The sequence below is a fragment of the Dendropsophus ebraccatus genome, unplaced genomic scaffold (genome assembly GCF_027789765.1).
Source record: "Dendropsophus ebraccatus isolate aDenEbr1 unplaced genomic scaffold, aDenEbr1.pat pat_scaffold_753_ctg1, whole genome shotgun sequence".
Taxonomy (NCBI): Eukaryota; Metazoa; Chordata; class Amphibia; order Anura; family Hylidae; genus Dendropsophus; species Dendropsophus ebraccatus.
This window is the reverse complement of record NW_027210352.1, coordinates 49,955-66,503: the sequence shown is the minus strand read 5'-3', so window position 1 is coordinate 66,503 and position 16,549 is coordinate 49,955. Positions and strand designations below refer to the sequence as shown.

The following is a 16,549-nucleotide window of genomic DNA, read 5'->3' as shown; positions in this document are numbered from 1 at the left end:
CCTCATGACAGGCCCCTCTCCAACTCTCCTTCCTCTGCTGTTGCAATCAAATCCCCTACTAAAGGAGTTAGCACCAATGCTGCAGGCCCCCATGAGAAGGAGGCCGGCTTCCTCAGCACAAGAGAGAAAGCACCTTAAAAAAACAAAGCAAATGTGCAGTTGAAAATAGAATGGGGAAAAGCCATAGAGGAGACTGACCCCTGCTGGTGGAAGGGAGGAAAAGCAAAAGCCTACAGCACCTGTTATTCCCAGGCGGTCTCCCATCCAAAGTACTAACCAGGCCCGACCCTGCTTAGCTTCCGAGATCAGACGAGATCGGGCGTGTTCAGGGTGGTGTGGCCGTAGGCAGAGATCAGCCTCTCTTTTACTGCTCTTCTACTCTGCAGTCTCTGCTGACGGCTGCTCAGCACAGAGCCTGCTTTCTGCTATCTATTCACTTTTCCTTCCTTTACAGTCTGCAGCCGGCCACTCCCCGCAAGCGCAGCCCTTCTGTCACCAGCCCCCTCTAGCCCTCATGACAACCCACCTGGCAAAACTCTCCTGCCTGTCTTTTCTTTTCTTTTTTTTTTTGCTTTTTCAAAGCCTTAACACCAAAGACCCCCTCACCTTCCTCACACTAGCTCTAAGCTGCTTTGGCGCGCTCAGCTTCCACTCTATGGCTTTAGTCACACAAGCTGCTTTGCAGGGGGAAGCTTTACAACGGACGGGCCATCGATCATTCCACACGTGCTTTTAAGGGCTCTGGTGTACCCCCCTCTGGGCTACAGGGCTCTCTCTGGATGGACCAGATGCGGGGCCCCACCCCTGGTCCCCGTTTTTCGGGGGGCATTGGTGCTTCAAGCTCTGGCACAGCCTGCCATGCTGACCTCAGAACGGAGCCCCCTCCAATGCTTGCTGGGCAGGGGAAGACGGCAAGACTTAAAGGAAGGCCGAAAAGGGTCTACAGCACTCGGTATTCCCGGGAGGTCTCCCGTCCCAGTACTGTCCGAGCCCAACCCTGCTTAGCTTCCGAGATCAGACGAGATCAGGCGTGCCCAGGGTGGTATGGCCGGTAGACGTCAGCCACGCTGACTCCGTGGCCCAAGAAGGCCTCCTCCCTGCGCCTCGCAGACCCGCAGACTTAGGCACAGAGGGCTGGCCGAGTGGTAGCGCCAACCCCCCCTATCCCCACACCTTCCATAAGGCAAGCAGCCCATGGCAGCAGGGATGTCACAGCGCGCGGACAGGACGACGCTCCTTTCCTTTGCCGAGGAGTCTTCCCTAGCCTGGAGTTGGGCTAGGAGCTCTCAAGTCGTGGAGTCCCAGCACCGCACCACCTCCGGCCCCACCGGGAGGGTGGGGTCCTAAAAGGCGGATGCAAGGGCCGGGTGCCGCCCTCACGCACCTCAGCTCTTGTCCACCCAGGGAAAACCTGACACATCACTGCCCCCTCTCAGTAGGTGCCTTTCTTTCAAAGGGCTGGGCTGCAGGGCTTCCACAGGCTCAGAAGTAACTCGGGGTGGACAGGAAAGAAGCGGCCGGGCCGGCAACACGGGATGGCGTAGGGCGTCCAGGCGTCAGTTCAAGGAAGAAGGTGAGATGCTTTTGCCGGTGACCGCAAGCTGCTTTTCAGACGGCGCCTCCTTTCTAGGGCGCCTGGCCTCGCCTGCCAAAATCTACAGCAGGTGTTGTGCTGTAAGTTAGCCCCCTGCAGGTCACGGCTGCCGCTGTTGCAGTCAAGCCCACTACTACTGTAAAAGGAGTGAGCAAGAATGCTGCTGCCCAACGTGAGGAGGAGGAGGAGGAGGAGGAGGCCAGGCTTCCACGGCACAAGAGAGAAAGCACCTAAAAAAAGAAGCAAATGCCCGCTTGAAAAAGAGAAGGGGAGAAAGCTAGAGGGGAGGACTGACTGGGCCCTGCTGTTAGAAGGGAGGAAAAACAAAAGCCTACAGCACCTGGTATTCCCAGGCGGTCTCCCATCCAAGTACTAACCAGGCCCGACCCTGCATAGCTTCCGAGATCAGACGAGATCGGGCGTGTTCAGGGTGGTGTGGCCGTAGGCAGAGTTAGCCCTCTCTTGTACTGCTCTTCTACTCGGCAGTCCTGTTTGACGGCTGCCCGGCGCAGGGCCTGCTTTCTGCTATCCTTTCTATTGGCTTTTCCTTCGCTTCACAGTCTGCAGCCGGGGCAGAGCAAGCGCGCGCAGCCTCCTTCACAGCCAGCCCTCTAGCCTCATGACAGGCCCCTCTCCAACTCTCCTTCCTCTGCTGTTGCAATCAAATCCCCTACTAAAAGGAGTTAGCACCAATGCTGCAGGCCCCCATGAGAAGGAGGCCAGGCTTCCTCAGCACAAGAGAGAAAGCACCTTAAAAAAACAAAGCAAATGTGCAGTTGAAAAATAGAATGGGGAAAAGCCATAGAGGAGACTGACCCCTGCTGGTGGAAGGGAGGAAAAGCAAAAGCCTACAGCACCTGGTATTCCCAGGCGGTCTCCCATCCAAGTACTAACCAGGCCCGACCCTGCTTAGCTTCCGAGATCAGACGAGATCGGGCGTGTTCAGGGTGGTGTGGCCGTAGGCAGAGATCAGCCTCTCTTTTACTGCTCTTCTACTCTGCAGTCTGCCTGACGGCTGCTCAGCACAGAGCCTGCTTTCTGCTATCTATTCACTTTTCCTTCCCTTTACAGTCTGCAGCCGGCCACTCCCAGCAAGCGCAGCCTTCTGCACAGCCCCCTCTAGCCTCATGACAAACACCTGGCAAACTCTCCTGCCTGTCTTTGCTTCTTTTTTTTTTTTTGCTTTTTTTCAAAGCCTTACCACCAAAAGCCCCCTCACCTTCCTCACACTAGCTCCTAAGCTGCTTGGGCGCGCTCACTACACTCTATGCTTTAGTCACACAAGCTGCTTTGCAGGGGGAAGCTTTACAACGGACGGCCATCGATCGTCCCACACTGCTTTTAAAGGCTCTGGCTTACAACCCCTCGGGCTACAGGGCTCATCTGGATGGACCGATGCGGGGCCCACGCAGACCTCCGTCCCACTGGCCTTTTTCGGGGGGCATTGGGCTTCAAGCTCTGGCACGCCTTCATGCTGACCTCCAGAACGGAGCCCCCCTCCAATGCTTGCTGGGCAGGGGAAGACGGCAAGAACTTAAAGGAAGGCCGAAAAGGGTCTACAGCACTCGGTATTCCCGGAGGTCTCCCGTCCCAGTACTGTCCGAGCCCAACCCTGCTTAGCTTCCGAGATCAGACGAGATCGGGGCGTGCCCAGGGTGGTATGGCCGGTAGACGTCAGCCACGCTGACTTCCGTGGCCCAAGAAGGCCTCCTCCCTGCGCCTCGCAGACCCGCAGACTTAGGCACAGAGGGCTGGCCGAGTGGTAGCGCCAACCCCCCCTATCCCCACACCTTCCATAAGGCAAAGCAGCCCATGGCAGCAGGGATGTCACAGCGCGCGGACAGACGCGCTCCTTTCCTTTGCCGAGGAGTCTTCCCTAGCCTGGAGTTGGGCTAGGAGCTCTCAAGTCGTGGATCCCAGCACCGCACCACTCCGGCCCCCACCGGGGAGGGTGGGGTCCTAAAGGCGGATGCAAGGGCCGGGTGCCGCCCTCACGCACCTCAGCTCTTGTCCACCCAGGAAAACCTGACACATCACTGCCCCCCTCTCAGTAGGTGCCTTTCTTTCAAAGGGCTGGCTGCAGGGCTTCCACAGGCTCAGAAGTAACTCGGGGTGGACAGGAAAGAAGCGGCCGGGCCGGCAACACGGGATGGCGTAGGGCGTCCAGGCGTCAGTTCAAGGAAGAAGGTGAGATGCTTTTGCCGGTGACCGCAAGCTGCTTTTCAGACGGCGCCTCCTTTCTAGGGCGCCTGGCCTCGCCTGCCAAAATCCTACAGCAGGTGTTGTGCTGTAAGTTAGCCCCCTGCAGGTCACGGCTGCCGCTGTTGCAGTCAAGCCCACTACTACTGTAAAAGGGAGTGAGCAAGAATGCTGCTGCCCAACGGAGGAGGAGGAGGAGGAGGAGTAGGCCAGGCTTCCACGGCACAAGAGAGAAAGCACCTAAAAAAAGAAGCAAATGCCCGCTTGAAAAGAGAAGGGGAGAAAGCTAGAGGGAGACTGACTGGGCCCTGCTGTTAGAAGGGAGGAAAAACAAAAGCCTACAGCACCTGGTATTCCCAGGCGGTCTCCCATCCAAGTACTAACCAGGCCCGACCCTGCATAGCTTCCGAGATCAGACGAGATCGGGCGTGTTCAGGGTGGTGTGGCCGTAGCAGAGTTAGCCCTCTCTTGTACTGCTCTTCTACTTCGGCAGTCTGTTTGACGGCTGCCCGGCGCAGGGCCTGCTTTCTGCTATCCTTTCTATTGGCTTTCCTTCGCTTCACAGTCTGCAGCCGGGCAGGAGCAAGCGCGCGCAGCCTCCTTCACAGCCAGCCCTCTAGCCTCATGACAGGCCCCTCTCCAACTCTCCTTCCTCTGCTGTTGCAATCAAATCCCCTACTAAAAGGAGTTAGCACCAATGCTGCAGGCCCCCATGAGAAGGAGGCCAGGCTTCCTCAGCACAAGAGAGAAAGCACCTTAAAAAAACAAAGCAAATGTTGCAGTTGAAAAATAGAATGGGGAAAAGCCATAGAGGAGACTGACCCCTGCTTGGTGGAAGGGAGGACAAGCAAAAGCCTACGCACCTGGTATTCCCAGGCGGTCTCCCATCCAAGTACTAACCAGGCCCGACCCTGCTTAGCTTCCGAGATCAGACGAGATCGGGCGTGTTCAGGGTGGTGTGGCCGTAGGCAGAGATCAGCCTCTCTTTTACTGCTCTTCTACTCTGCAGTCTGCCTGACGGCTGCTCAGCACAGAGCCTGCTTTCTGCTATCTATTCACTTTTCCTTCCCTTTACAGTCTGCAGCCGGCCCTCCCAGCAAGCGCAGCCTTCTGCACAGCCCCCTCTAGCCTCATGACAACCACCTGGCAAACTCTCCTGCCTGTCTTTGCTTCTTTTTTTTTTTTGCTTTTTTCAAAGCCTTACCACCAAAAGCCCCCTCACCTTCCTCACACTAGCTCCTCAAGCTGCGTGGGCGCGCTCACTCACCTCTATGCTTTAGTCACACAAGCTGCTTTGCAGGGGGAAGCTTTACAACGGACGGCCATCGATCGTCCCACACTGCTTTTAAGGCTCTGGCTTACACCCCTCGGGCTACAGGGCTCATCTGGATGGACCGATGCGGGGCCCACGCAGACCTCCGTCCCACTGGCCTTTTTCGGGGGCATTGGGCTTCAAGCTCTGGCACGCCTTCATGCTGACCTCCAGAACGGAGGCCCCCTCCAATGCTTGCTGGGCAGGGAAGACGGCAAGACTTAAAGGAAGGCCGAAAAGGGTACTACAGCACTCGGTATTCCCGGGAGGTCTCCCGTCCCAGTACTGTCCGAGCCCAACCCTGGCTTAGCTTCCGAGATCAGACGAGATCGGGCGTGCCCAGGGTGGTATGGCCGGTAGACGTCAGCCACGCTGACTCCGTGCCCAAGAAGGCCTCCTCCCTGCGCCTCGCAGACCCGCAGACTTAGGCACAGAGGGGCTGGCCGAGTGGTAGCGCCAACCCCCCCTATCCCCACACCTTCCATAAGGCAAAGCAGCCCATGGCAGCAGGGATGTCACAGGCGACGCGGACAGACGCGCTCCTTTCCTTTGCCGCGGAGTCTTCCCTAGCCTGGAGTTGGGCTAGGAGCTCTCAAGTCGTGGATCCCAGCACCGCACCACTCCGGCCCCACCGGGGAGGGTGGGGTCCTAAAGGCGGATGCAAGGGCCGGGTGCCGCCCTCACGCACCTCAGCTCTTGTCCACCCAGGGAAAACCTGACACATCACTGCCCCCTCTCAGTAGGTGCCTTTCTTTCAAAGGGCTGGCTGCAGGGCTTCCACAGGCTCAGAAGTAACTCGGTGTGGACAGGAAGAAGCGGCCGGGCCGGCAACACGGGATGGCGTAGGGCGTCCAGGCGTCAGTTCAAGGAAGAAGGTGAGATGCTTTTGCCGGTGACCGCAAGCTGCTTTTCAGACGGCGCCTCCTTTCTAGGGCGCCTGGCCTCGCCTGCCAAAATCTACAGCAGGTGTTTTGCTGTAAGTTAGCCCCCTGCAGGTCACGGCTGCCGCTGTTGCAGTCAAGCCCACTACTACTGTAAAAGGAGTGAGCAAGAATGCTGCTGCCCAACGTGAGGAGGAGAGGAGGAGGAGAGGAGGAGGAGTAGGCCAGGCTCCACGGCACAAGAGAGAAAGCACCTAAAAAAGAAGCAAATGCCCGCTTGAAAAAGAGAAGGGGAGAAAGCTAGAGGGGAGACTGACTGGGCCCTGCTGTTCGAAGGGAGGAAAAAACAAAAGCCTACAGCACCTGGTATTCCCAGGCGGTCTCCCATCCAAGTACTAACCAGGCCCGACCTGCATAGCTTCCGAGATCAGACGAGATCGGGCGTGTTCAGGGTGGTGTGGCCGTAGCAGAGTTAGCCCTCTCTTGTACTGCTCTTCTACTCGGCAGTCTGTTTGACGGCTGCCCGGCGCAGGGCCTGCTTTCTGCTATCCTTTCTATTGGCTTTTCCTTCGCTTCACAGTCTGCAGCCGGGCAGAGCACGCGCGCGCAGCCTCCTTCACAGCCAGCCCTCTAGCCTCATGACAGGCCCCTCTCCAACTCTCCTTCCTCTGCTGTTGCAATCAAATCCCCTACTAAAAGGAGTTAGCACCAATGCTGCAGGCCCCCATGAGAAGGAGGCCAGGCTTCCTCAGCACAAGAGAGAAAGCACCTTAAAAAAACAAAGCAAATGTGCAGTTGAAAAATAGAATGGGGAAAAGCCAAGGGGGGAGACTGACCCCTGCTGGTGGAAGGGAGGAAAAGCAAAAGCCTACAGCACCTGGTATTCCCAGGCGGTCTCCCATCCAAGTACTAACCAGGCCCGACCCTGCTTAGGCTTCCGAGATCAGACGAGATCGGGCGTGTTCAGGTGTGGTGTGGCCGTAGGCAGAGATCAGCCTCTCGTTTACTGCTCTTCTACTCTGCAGTCTGCCTGACGGCTGCTCAGCACAGAGGCCTGCTTTCTGCTATCTATTCACTTTTCCTTCCCTTTACAGTCTGCAGGCCGGCCACTCCCAGCAAGCGCAGCCTTCTGCACAGCCCCTCTAGCCTCATGACAACCACCTGGCAAACTCTCCTGCCTGTCTTTGCTTCTTTTTTTTTTTGCTTTTTTCAAAGCCTTACCACCAAAGCCCCTCACCTTCCTCACACTAGCTCCTAAGCTGCTTGGGCGCGCTCACTCACTCTATGCTTTAGTCACACAAGCTGCTTTGCAGGGGAAGCTTTACAACGGACGGCATCGATCGTCCCACACTGCTTTTAAGGCTTCTGGCTTACACCCCTCGGGCTACAGGGCTCATCTGGATGGACCGATGCGGGGCCCACGCAGACCTCCGTCCCACTGGCCTTTTTCGGGGGGCATTGGGCCTTCAAGCTCTGGCACGCCTTCATGCTGACCTCCAGAACGGAGCCCCCTCCAATGCTTGCTGGGCAGGGAAGACGGCAAGACTTAAAGGAAGGCCGAAAAGGGTCTACAGCACTCGGTATTCCCGGGAGGTCTCCCGTCCCAGTACTGTCCAGAGCCCAACCCTGCTTAGCTTCCGAGATCAGACGAGATCGGGCGTGCCCAGGGTGGTATGGCCGGTAGACGTCAGCCACGCTGACTCCGTGGCCAAGAAGGCCTCCTCCCTGCGCCTCGCAGACCCGCAGACTTAGGCACAGAGGGCTGGCCGAGTGGTAGCGCCAACCCACCCCTATCCCCACACCTTCCATAAGGCAAAGCAGCCCATGGCAGCAGGGATGTCACAGCGCGCGGACAGACGCGCTCCTTTCCTTTGCCGAGGAGTCTTCCCTAGCCTGGAGTTGGGCTAGGAGCTCTCCAAGTCGTGGATCCCAGCACCGCACCACTCCGGCCCCACCGGGGAGGGTGGGGTCCTAAAGGCGGATGCAAGGGCCGGGTGCCGCCCTCACGCACCTCAGCTCTTGTCCACCCAGGAAAACCTGACACATCACTGCCCCTCTCAGTAGGTGCCTTTCTTTCAAAGGGCTGGCTGCAGGGCTTCCACAGGCTCAGAAGTAACTCGGGGTGGACAGGAAAGAAGCGGCCGGGCCGGCAACACGGGATGGCGTAGGGCGTCCAGGCGTCAGTTCAAGGAAGAAGGTGAGATGCTTTTGCCGGTGACCGCAAGCTGCTTTTCAGACGGCGCCTCCTTTCTAGGGCGCCTGGCCTCGCCTGCCAAAATCTACAGCAGGTGTTGTGCTGTAAGTTAGCCCCCTGCAGGTCACGGCTGCCGCTGTTGCAGTCAAGCCCACTACTACTGTAAAAGGAGTGAGCAAGAATGCTGCTGCCCAACGTGAGGAGAGGAGGAGGAGGAGGAGGCAGGAGAGGAGGAGGAGGCCAGGCTTCCACGGCACAAGAGAGAAAGCACCTAAAAAAAGAAGCAAATGCCCGCTTGAAAAAGAGAAGGGGAGAAAGCTAGAGGGGAGACTGACTGGGCCCTGCTGTTAGAAGGGAGGAAAAAACAAAAGCCCTACAGCACCTGGTATTCCCAGGCGGTCTCCCATCCAAGTACTAACCAGGCCCGACCCTGCATAGCTTCCGAGATCAGACGAGATCGGGCGTGTTCAGGTGGTGTGGCCGTAGGCAGAGTTAGCCCTCTCTTGTACTGCTCTTCTACTCGGCAGTCTGTTTGACGGCTGCCGGCGCAGGGCCTGCTTTCTGCTATCCTTTCTATTGGCTTTTCCTTTCGCTTCACAGTCTGCAGCCGGGCAGAGCAAGCGCGCGCAGCCTCCTTCACAGCCAGCCCTCTAGCCTCATGACAGGCCCCTCTCCAACTCTCCTTCCTCTGCTGTTGCAGTCAAATCCCCTACTAAAAGGAGTTAGCACCAATGCTGCAGGCCCCCATGAGAAGGAGGCCAGGCTTCCTCAGCACAAGAGAGAAAGCACCTTAAAAAACAAAGCAAATGTGCAGTTGAAAAATAGAATGGGGAAAAGCCATAGAGGAGATTGACCCCTGCTGGTGGAAGGGAGGAAAAGCAAAAGCCTACAGTACCTGGTATTCCCAGGCGGTCTCCCATCCAAGTACTAACCAGGCCCGACCCTGCTTAGCTTCCGAGATCAGACAAGATCGGGCGTGTTCAGGGTGGTGTGGCCGTAGGCAGAGATCAACCTCTCTTTTACTGCTCTTCTACTCTGCAGTCTGCCTGACGGCTGCTCAGCACAGAGCCTGCTTTCTGCTATCTATTCACTTTTCCTTCCCTTTACAGTCTGCAGCCGGCCACTCCCAGCAAGCGCAGCCTTCTGCACAGCCCCCTCTAGCCTCATGACAACCACCTGGCAAACTCTCCTGCCTGTCTTTGCTTCTTTTTTTTTTTTGCTTTTTTCAAAGCCTTACCACCAAAAGCCCCCTCACCTTCCTCACACTAGCTCCTAAGCTGCTTGGGGCGCGCTCACTTCACTCTATGCTTTAGTCACACAAGCTGCTTTGCAGGGGGAAGCTTTACAACGGACGGCCATCGATCGTCCCACACTGCTTTTAAGGCTCTGGCTTACACCCCTCGGGCTACAGGGCTCATCTGGATGGACCGATGCGGGGCCCACGCAGACCTCCGTCCCACTGGCCTTTTTCGGGGGGCATTGGGCTTCAAGCTCTGGCACGCCTTCATGCTGACCTCCAGAACGGAGCCCCTCCAATGCTTGCTGGGCAGGGGAAGACGGCAAGACTTAAAGGAAGGCCGAAAAGGGTCTACAGCACTCGGTATTCCCGGGAGGTCTCCCGTCCCAGTACTGTCCGAGCCCAACCCTGCTTAGCTTCCGAGATCAGACGAGATCGGGCGTGCCCAGGGTGGTATGGCCGGTAGACGTCAGCCACGCTGACTCCGTGGCCCAAGAAGGCCTCCTCCCTGCGCCTCGCAGACCCGCAGACTTAGGCACAGAGGGCTGGCCGAGTGGTAGCGCCAACCCCCCCTATCCCCACACCTTCCATAAGGCAAAGCAGCCCATGGCAGCAGGGATGTCACAGCGCGCGGACAGACGCGCTCCTTTCCTTTGCCGAGGAGTCTTCCCTAGCCTGGAGTTGGGCTAGGAGCTCTCAAGTCGTGGATCCCAGCACCGCACCACTCCGGCCCCACCGGGGAGGGTGGGGTCCTAAAGGCGGATGCAAGGGCCGGGTGCCGCCCTCCACGCACCTCAGCTCTTGTCCACCCAGGGAAAACCTGACACATCACTGCCCCATCTCAGTAGGTGCCTTTCTTTCAAAGGGCTGGCTGCAGGGCTTCCACAGGCTCAGAAGTAACTCGGGGTGGACAGGAAAGAAGCGGCCGGGCCGGCAACACGGGATGGCGTAGGGCGTCCAGGCGTCAGTTCAAGGAAGAAGGTGAGATGCTTTTGCCGGTGACCGCAAGCTGCTTTTCAGACGGCGCCTCCTTTCTAGGGCGCCTGGCCTCGCCTGCCAAAATCTACAGCAGGTGTTGTGCTGTAAGTTAGCCCCCTGCAGGTCACGGCTGCCGCTGTTGCAGTCAAGCCCACTACTACTGTAAAAGGAGTGAGCAAGAATGCTGCTGCCCAACGTGAGGAGGAGGAGGAGGAGGAGGAGGAGTAGGCCAGGCTTCCACGGCACAAGAGAGAAAGCACCTAAAAAAAGAAGCAAATGCCCGCTTGAAAAAGAGAAGGGGAGAAAGCTAGAGGGGAGACTGACTGGGCCCTGCTGTTAGAAGGGAGGAAAAACAAAAGCCTACAGCACCTGGTATTCCCAGGCGGTCTCCCATCCAAGTACTAACCAGGCCCGACCCTGCATAGCTTCCGAGATCAGACGAGATCGGGCGTGTTCAGGGTGGTGTGGCCGTAGGCAGAGTTAGCCCTCTCTTGTACTGCTCTTCTACTCGGCAGTCTGTTTGACGGCTGCCCGGCGCAGGGCCTGCTTTCTGCTATCCTTTCTATTGGCTTTTCCTTCGCTTCACAGTCTGCAGCCGGGCAGAGCAAGCGCGCGCAGCCTCCTTCACAGCCAGCCCTCTAGCCTCATGACAGGCCCCTCTCCAACTCTCCTTCCTCTGCTGTTGCAGATCAAATCCCCTACTAAAGGAGTTAGCACAATGCTGCAGGCCCCCATGAGAAGGAGGCCAGGCTTCCTCAGCACAAGAGAGAAAGCACCTTAAAAAAACAAAGCAAATGTGCAGTTGAAAAATAGAATGGGGAAAAGCCATAGAGGAGACTGACCCCTGCTGGGGGAAGGGAGGAAAAGCAAAAGCTACAGCACCTGGTATTCCCAGGCGGTCTCCCATCCAAGTACTAACCAGGCCCGACCCTGCTTAGCTTCCGAGATCAGACGAGATCGGGCGTGTTCAGGGTGGTGTGGCCGTAGGCAGAGATCAGCCTCTCTTTTACTGCTCTTCTACTCTGCAGTCTGCCTGACGGCTGCTCAGCACAGAGCCTGCTTTCTGCTATCTATTCACTTTTCCTTCCCTTTACAGTCTGCAGCCGGCCACTCCCAGCAAGCGCAGCCTTCTGCACAGCCCCCTCTAGCCTCATGACAACCACCTGGCAAACTCTCCTGCCTGTCTTTGCTTCTTTTTTTTTTTTGCTTTTTTCAAAGCCTTACCACCAAAAGCCCCCTCACCTTCCTCACACTAGCTCTAAGCTGCTTGGGCGCGCTCACTCACTCTATGCTTTAGTCACACAAGCTGCTTTGCAGGGGGAAGCTTTACAACGGACGGCCATCGATCGTCCCACACTGCTTTTAAGGCCTCTGGCTTACAACCCTCGGGCTACAGGGCTCATCTGGATGGACCGATGCGGGGCCCACGCAGACCTCCGTCCCACTGGCCTTTTTCGGGGGGCATTGGGCTTCAAGCTCTGGCACGCCTTCATGCTGACCTCCAGAACGGAGCCCCCTCCAATGCTTGCTGGGCAGGGGAAGACGGCAAGACTTAAAGGAAGGCCGAAAAGGGTCTACAGCACTCGGTATTCCCGGGAGGTCTCCCGTCCCAGTACTGTCCGAGCCCAACCCTGCTTAGCTTCCGAAGACTCAGATCGGACGAGATCGGGCGTGCCCAGGGTGGTATGGCCGGTAGACGTCAGCCACGCTGACTCCGTGGCCCAAGAAGGCCCTCCTCCCTGCGCCTCGCAGACCCGCAGACTTAGGCACAGAGGGCCTGGCCGAGTGGTAGCGCAACCCCCCCTATCCCCACACCTTCCATAAGGCAAAGCAGCCCATGGCAGCAGGGATGTCACAGCGCGCGGACAGACGCGCTCCTTTCCTTTTGCCGAGGAGTCTTCCCTAGCCTGGAGTTGGGCTAGGAGCTCTCAAGTCGTGGATCCCAGCACCGCACCACTCCGGCCCCACCGGGGAGGGTGGGGTCCTAAAGGCGGATGCAAGGGCCGGGTGCCGCCCTCACGCACCTCAGCTCTTGTCCACCAGGGAAAACCTGACACATCACTGCCCCCTCTCAGTAGGTGCCTTTCTTTCAAAGGGCTGGCTGCAGGGCTTCCACAGGCTCAGAAGTACTCGGGGTGGACAGGAAAGAAGCGGCCGGGCCGGCAACACGGGATGGCGTAGGGCGTCCAGGGCGTCAGTTCAAGGAAGAAGGTGAGATGCTTTTGCCGGTGACCGCAAGCTGCTTTTCAGACGGCGCCTCCTTTCTAGGGCGCCTGGCCTCGCCTGCCAAAATCTACAGCAGGTGTTGTGCTGTAAGTTAGCCCCCTGCAGGTCACGGGCTGCCGCTGTTGCAGTCAAGCCCACTACTACTGTAAAAGGATGTGAGCAAGAATGCTGCTGCCCAACGTGAGGAGGAGGAGGAGGAGGAGTAGGCCAGGCTTCCACGGCACAAGAGAGAAAGCACCTAAAAAAAGAAGCAAATGCCCCGCTTGAAAAAGAGAAGGGAGAAAGCTAGAGGGGAGACTGACTGGGCCCTGCTGTTAGAAGGGAGGAAAAACAAAAGCCTACAGCACCTGGTATTCCAGGCGGTCTCCCATCCAAGTACTAACCAGGCCCGACCCCTGCATAGCTTCCGAGATCAGACGAGATCGGGCGTGTTCAGGGTGGTGTGGCCGTAGGCAGAGTTAGCCCTCTCTTGTACTGCTCTTCTACTCGGCAGTCTGTTTGACGGCTGCCCGGCGCAGGGCCTGCTTTCTGCTATCCTTTCTATTGGCTTTTCCTTCGCTTCACAGTCTGCAGCCGGGCAGAGCAAGCGCGCGCAGCCTCCTTCACAGCCAGCCCTCTAGCCTCATGACAGGCCCCTCTCCAACTCTCCTTCCTCTGCTGTTGCAATCAAATCCCTACTAAAAGGAGTTAGCACCAATGCTGCAGGCCCCCATGAGAAGGAGGCCAGGCTTCCTCAGCACAAGAGAGAAAGCACCTTAAAAAACAAAGCAAATGTGCAGTTGAAAAATAGAATGGGGAAAAGCCATAGAGGAGACTGACCCCTGCTGGTGGAAGGGAGGAAAAGCAAAAGCCTACAGCACCTGGTATTCCCAGGCGGTCTCCCATCCAAGTACTAACCAGGCCCGACCCTGCTTAGCTTCCGAGATCAGACGAGATCGGGCGTGTTCAGGGTGGTGTGGCCGTAGGCAGAGATCAGCCTCTCTTTTACTGCTCTTCTACTCTGCAGTCTGCCTGACGGCTGCTCAGCACAGAGCCTGCTTTCTGCTATCTATTCACTTTTCCTTCCCTTTACAGTCTGCAGCCGGCCACTCCCAGCAAGCGCAGCCTTCTGCACAGCCCCCTCTAGCCTCATGACAACCACCTGGCAAAACTCTCCTGCCTGTCTTTGCTTCTTTTTTTTTTTGCTTTTTTCAAAGCCTTACCACCAAAAGCCCCCTCACCTTCCTCACACTAGCTCCTAAGCTGCTTGGGCGCGCTCACTCACTCTATGCTTTAGTCACACAAAGCTGCTTTGCAGGGGGAAGCTTTACAACGGACGGCCATCGATCGTCCCACACTGCTTTTAAGGCTCTGGCTTACACCCCTCGGGCTACAGGGCTCATCTGGATGGACCGATGCGGGGCCCACTGGCCTTTTTCGGGGGGCATTGGGCTTCAAGCTCTGGCACGCCTTCATGCTGACCTCCAGAACGGAGCCCCCTCCAATGCTTGCTGGGCAGGGGAAGACGGCAAGACTTAAAGGAAGGCCGAAAAGGGTCTACAGCACTCGGTATTCCCGGGAGGTCTCCCGTCCCAGTACTGTCCGAGCCCAACCCTGCTTAGCTTCCGAGATCAGACGAGATCGGCGTGCCCAGGGTGGTATGGCCGGTAGACGTCAGCCACGCTGACTCCTGTGGCCCAAGAAGGCCTCCTCCCTGCGCCTCGCAGACCCGCAGACTTAGGCACAGAGGGCTGGCCGAGTGGTAGCGCCAACCCCCCCTATCCCCACACCTTCCATAAGGCAAAGCAGCCCATGGCAGCAGGGATGTCACAGCGCGCGCGGACAGACGCGCTCCTTTCCTTTGCCGAGGAGTCTTCCCTAGCCTGGAGTTGGGCTAGGAGCTCTCAAGTCGTGGATCCCAGGCACCGCACCACTCCGGCCCCACCGGGGAGGGTGGGGTCCTAAAGGCGGATGCAAGGGCCGGGTTGCCGCCCTCACGCACCTCAGCTCTTGTCACCCAGGGAAAACCTGACACATCACTGCCCCCTCTCAGTAGGTGCCTTTCTTTCAAAGGGCTGGCTGCAGGGCTTCCACAGGCTCAGAAGTAACTCGGGTGTGGACAGGAAAGAAGCGGCCGGGCCGGCAACACGGGATGGCGTAGGGCGTCCAGGCGTCAGTTCAAGGAAGAAGGTGAGATGCTTTTGCCGGTGACCGCAAGCTGCTTTTCAGACGGCGCCTCCTTTCTAGGGCGCCTGGCCTCGCCTGCCAAAATCTACAGCAGGTGTTGTGCTGTAAGTTAGCCCCCTGCAGGTCACGGCTGCCGCTGTTGCAGTCAAGCCCACTACTACTGTAAAAGGAGTGAGCAAGAATGCTGCTGCCCAACGTGAGGAGGAGGAGGAGGAGGAGGAGAGTAGGCCAGGCTTCCACGGCACAAGAGAGAAAGCACCTAAAAAAAGAAGCAAATGCCCGCTTGAAAAAGAGAAGGGGAGAAAGCTAGAGGGGAGACTGACTGGGCCCTGCTGTTAGAAGGGAGGAAAAACAAAAGCCTACAGCACCTGGTATTCCCAGGCGGTCTCCCATCCAAGTACTAACCAGGCCCGACCCTGCATAGCTTCCGAGATCAGATGAGATCGGGCGTGTTCAGGGTGGTGTGGCCGTAGGCAGAGTTAGCCCTCTCTTGTACTGCTCTTCTACTCGGCAGTCTGTTTGACGGCTGCCCGGCGCAGGGCCTGCTTTCTGCTATCCTTTCTATTGGCTTTTCCTTCGCTTCACAGTCTGCAGCCGGGCAGAGCAAGCGCGCGCAGCCTCCTTCACAGCCAGCCCTCTAGCCTCATGACAGGCCCCTCTCCAACTCTCCTTCCTCTGCTGTTGCAATCAAATCCCCTACTAAAAGGAGTTAGCACCAATGCTGCAGGCCCCCATGAGAAGGAGGCCAGGCTTCCTCAGCACAAGAGAGAAAGCACCTTAAAAAACAAAGCAAATGTGCAGTTGAAAAATAGAATGGGGAAAAGCCATAGAGGAGACTGACCCCTTCTGGTGGAAGGGAGGAAAAGCAAAAGCCTTACAGCACCTGGTATTCCCAGGCGGTCTCCCATCCAAGTACTAACCAGGCCCGACCCTGCTTAGCTTCCGAGATCAGACGAGATCGGGCGTGTTCAGGGTGGTGTGGCCGTAGGCAGAGATCAACCTCTCTTTTACTGCTCTTCTACTCTGCAGTCTGCCTGACGGCTGCTCAGCACAGAGCCTGCTTTCTGCTATCTATTCACTTTTCCTTCCCTTTACAGTCTGCAGCCGGCCACTCCCAGCAAGCGCAGCCTTCTGCACAGCCCCCTCTAGCCTCATGACAACCACCTGGCAAACTCTCCTGCCTGTCTTTGCTTCTTTTTTTTTTTGCTTTTTTCAAAGCCTTACCACCAAAAGCCCCCTCACCTTCCTCACACTAGCTCCTAAGCTGCTTGGGCGCGCTCACTCACTCTATGCTTTAGTCACACAAGCTGCTTTGCAGGGGGAAGCTTTACAACGGACGGCCATCGATCGTCCCACACTGCTTTTAAGGCTCTGGCTTACACCCCTCGGGCTACAGGGCTCATCTGGATGGACCGATGCGGGGCCCACTGGCCTTTTTCGGGGGGCATTGGGCTTCAAGCTCTGGCACGCCTTCATGCTGACCTCCAGAACGGAGCCCCCTCCAATGCTTGCTGGGCAGGGGAAGACGGCAAGACTTAAAGGAAGGCCGAAAAGGGTCTACAGCACTCGGTATTCCCGGGAGGTCTCCCGTCCCAGTACTGTCCGAGCCCAACCCTGCTTAGCTTCCGAGATCAGACGAGATCGGGCGTGCCCAGGGTGGTATGGCGGTAGACGTCAGCCACGCTGACTCCGTGGCCCAAGAAGGCCTCCTCCCTGCGCCTCGCAGACCCGCAGACTTAGGCACAGAGGGCTGGCCGAGTGG

The 16,549-nt window shown here is 57.6% G+C and overlaps 15 non-coding genes and 8 pseudogenes across 15 annotated transcripts; all 23 read right to left on the bottom strand.

Annotated features, from left to right (window-relative positions):
- Positions 1-227: 227 nt before the first annotated feature.
- Positions 228-347, bottom strand: LOC138779751 (5S ribosomal RNA). The gene has a single exon (XR_011361176.1). It is a non-coding gene; the product is annotated as a 5S ribosomal RNA (ribosomal RNA).
- Positions 348-937: 590 nt separating this feature from the next.
- LOC138779674 (5S ribosomal RNA) lies at positions 938-1,057 on the bottom strand. Its single transcript, XR_011361131.1, has one exon. It is a non-coding gene; the product is annotated as a 5S ribosomal RNA (ribosomal RNA).
- Positions 1,058-1,922: 865 nt separating this feature from the next.
- On the bottom strand, positions 1,923-2,041 carry LOC138779736 (5S ribosomal RNA). The gene has a single exon (XR_011361161.1). It is a non-coding gene; the product is annotated as a 5S ribosomal RNA (ribosomal RNA).
- Positions 2,042-2,439: 398 nt separating this feature from the next.
- Positions 2,440-2,558, bottom strand: LOC138779710 (5S ribosomal RNA). The gene has a single exon (XR_011361141.1). It is a non-coding gene; the product is annotated as a 5S ribosomal RNA (ribosomal RNA).
- A 589-nt stretch (positions 2,559-3,147) lies between these two features.
- LOC138779696 (5S ribosomal RNA) lies at positions 3,148-3,267 on the bottom strand (annotated as a pseudogene).
- Positions 3,268-4,128: 861 nt separating this feature from the next.
- Positions 4,129-4,247, bottom strand: LOC138779649 (5S ribosomal RNA). The gene has a single exon (XR_011361107.1). It is a non-coding gene; the product is annotated as a 5S ribosomal RNA (ribosomal RNA).
- Positions 4,248-4,645: 398 nt separating this feature from the next.
- Positions 4,646-4,763, bottom strand: LOC138779748 (5S ribosomal RNA). Its single transcript, XR_011361173.1, has one exon. It is a non-coding gene; the product is annotated as a 5S ribosomal RNA (ribosomal RNA).
- A 583-nt stretch (positions 4,764-5,346) lies between these two features.
- On the bottom strand, positions 5,347-5,467 carry LOC138779700 (5S ribosomal RNA; annotated as a pseudogene).
- An 870-nt stretch (positions 5,468-6,337) lies between these two features.
- On the bottom strand, positions 6,338-6,455 carry LOC138779691 (5S ribosomal RNA; annotated as a pseudogene).
- Positions 6,456-6,851: 396 nt separating this feature from the next.
- Positions 6,852-6,972, bottom strand: LOC138779673 (5S ribosomal RNA). The gene has a single exon (XR_011361130.1). It is a non-coding gene; the product is annotated as a 5S ribosomal RNA (ribosomal RNA).
- Positions 6,973-7,551: 579 nt separating this feature from the next.
- Positions 7,552-7,672, bottom strand: LOC138779685 (5S ribosomal RNA; annotated as a pseudogene).
- An 878-nt stretch (positions 7,673-8,550) lies between these two features.
- Positions 8,551-8,668, bottom strand: LOC138779681 (5S ribosomal RNA; annotated as a pseudogene).
- A 395-nt stretch (positions 8,669-9,063) lies between these two features.
- On the bottom strand, positions 9,064-9,182 carry LOC138779742 (5S ribosomal RNA). Its single transcript, XR_011361167.1, has one exon. It is a non-coding gene; the product is annotated as a 5S ribosomal RNA (ribosomal RNA).
- A 583-nt stretch (positions 9,183-9,765) lies between these two features.
- LOC138779663 (5S ribosomal RNA) lies at positions 9,766-9,885 on the bottom strand. Its single transcript, XR_011361121.1, has one exon. It is a non-coding gene; the product is annotated as a 5S ribosomal RNA (ribosomal RNA).
- Positions 9,886-10,752: 867 nt separating this feature from the next.
- Positions 10,753-10,871, bottom strand: LOC138779735 (5S ribosomal RNA). The gene has a single exon (XR_011361160.1). It is a non-coding gene; the product is annotated as a 5S ribosomal RNA (ribosomal RNA).
- A 394-nt stretch (positions 10,872-11,265) lies between these two features.
- Positions 11,266-11,384, bottom strand: LOC138779740 (5S ribosomal RNA). The gene has a single exon (XR_011361165.1). It is a non-coding gene; the product is annotated as a 5S ribosomal RNA (ribosomal RNA).
- A 582-nt stretch (positions 11,385-11,966) lies between these two features.
- LOC138779706 (5S ribosomal RNA) lies at positions 11,967-12,093 on the bottom strand (annotated as a pseudogene).
- An 863-nt stretch (positions 12,094-12,956) lies between these two features.
- On the bottom strand, positions 12,957-13,075 carry LOC138779686 (5S ribosomal RNA; annotated as a pseudogene).
- Positions 13,076-13,469: 394 nt separating this feature from the next.
- Positions 13,470-13,588, bottom strand: LOC138779699 (5S ribosomal RNA). Its single transcript, XR_011361138.1, has one exon. It is a non-coding gene; the product is annotated as a 5S ribosomal RNA (ribosomal RNA).
- Positions 13,589-14,154: 566 nt separating this feature from the next.
- LOC138779690 (5S ribosomal RNA) lies at positions 14,155-14,273 on the bottom strand (annotated as a pseudogene).
- An 870-nt stretch (positions 14,274-15,143) lies between these two features.
- LOC138779726 (5S ribosomal RNA) lies at positions 15,144-15,262 on the bottom strand. Its single transcript, XR_011361152.1, has one exon. It is a non-coding gene; the product is annotated as a 5S ribosomal RNA (ribosomal RNA).
- A 396-nt stretch (positions 15,263-15,658) lies between these two features.
- Positions 15,659-15,777, bottom strand: LOC138779745 (5S ribosomal RNA). The gene has a single exon (XR_011361170.1). It is a non-coding gene; the product is annotated as a 5S ribosomal RNA (ribosomal RNA).
- A 564-nt stretch (positions 15,778-16,341) lies between these two features.
- LOC138779654 (5S ribosomal RNA) lies at positions 16,342-16,460 on the bottom strand. The gene has a single exon (XR_011361112.1). It is a non-coding gene; the product is annotated as a 5S ribosomal RNA (ribosomal RNA).
- Between the last annotated feature and the right edge of the window lie 89 nt (positions 16,461-16,549).